The 1157-nt window shown below is 42.1% G+C and overlaps 1 protein-coding gene across 1 annotated transcript in view; it reads left to right on the top strand.

The window, feature by feature from the left end:
- REPS2 (RALBP1 associated Eps domain containing 2) overlaps window positions 1-1157 on the top strand; it is a 171719-nt gene that overhangs the window by 124608 nt on the left and 45954 nt on the right.

The following is a 1157-nucleotide window of genomic DNA, read 5'->3' as shown; positions in this document are numbered from 1 at the left end:
AAGGCTTTTATGTATTTTGTTGTGCCAATTGACTCTGGTGTCCCCCAGTACTGTGGTCCTGAGACAGTAGATCTATTGGATCTCTCCCATAGTGTCTGGTTGTCTGTGAGGGATTATTCTGTGTCCGTCTTCTATTGTTTCTGTAAGGACTGCAGGTATTTTGTATCACTGGTATCTGTGCAAATTAGTCTCAGCTAAATCTATCCTTAGTCTAGACTATCCTCCTGTTCACTGACCCCCATCTGGTCCTCTCAGGTGTTTATCTGTAGCCTGGTATTTGGTGTTAATGGTAATGCAGTATTGTGGACACATTGGTTGGTATTAGTATCTGTCGTCTATCTCTTATGTGCACAATTTGGTGTCCTCCCATTTCCTAATGTTATTATGGTGGTCACAGTTGCTTTCTGTATATCCCTCCCCTTACCCACATCAGCGTGTGGGCCCCAACTAGCCCAAAATTAATCCCTCCCCATCTTGGTATCCTATAAAGTGAGTTCCATTTCCCAAGCAAACCTTTGTCTGTCTTTTTACAGTAATAGGCTCATATAGTACTTGTCTTTCTGTGATTGACTTATTTCACTCAGCATGATGTCCTCCAGGTTCATCCACATTGTGAGATGATTTGCATATCCCTCATTGTTCTTTAATGTAGCATAGTATTCCATTGTGTGCATGTACCATAATTTGGTTATCCACTCATCCGTTGATGGGCATTTAGGTTGTTTCCATCTCTCTGCTATAGTGAATTGTGCTGCGATTAACATAGGTATACATATGTTCTGTCTGCGTGCTATCTCTCACCTCTTTAGGATATATTCCTAGTAATGGAATTGCTGGGTCAAACGGTACTTCTATTTTCAGTTTTTTAAGGAAACACCATACTGTTTGCTACAATGGTTGTACCATTTTACAGTCCCACCAGCAGTGCACAAGTGTTCCAATCTCTCTGCAACCTCGCCAGCATTTGTTATTTTCTGAACTATTGAACTTTGCTATTATTGCTGGGGTGAGATGATATCTCATTGTTGTTTTGATTTGCATCTCTCTGATGATTAATGGGGAGCTCTGGTAGCATAGTGGCTAAGACACTTGCCTGCTAACCAGACAGCTGGCGGTTCAAACCCACCAGCCACTCCTCGGAAGGAAGGTTGGGCAAT

This window comes from Orycteropus afer, unplaced genomic scaffold (genome assembly GCF_000298275.1).
Source record: "Orycteropus afer afer isolate SDZICR_OR568_19922 unplaced genomic scaffold, OryAfe1.0 scaffold00975, whole genome shotgun sequence".
NCBI classification, from domain to species: domain Eukaryota; kingdom Metazoa; phylum Chordata; class Mammalia; order Tubulidentata; family Orycteropodidae; genus Orycteropus; species Orycteropus afer.
This window is presented reverse-complemented; position numbering and strand designations above follow the sequence as displayed.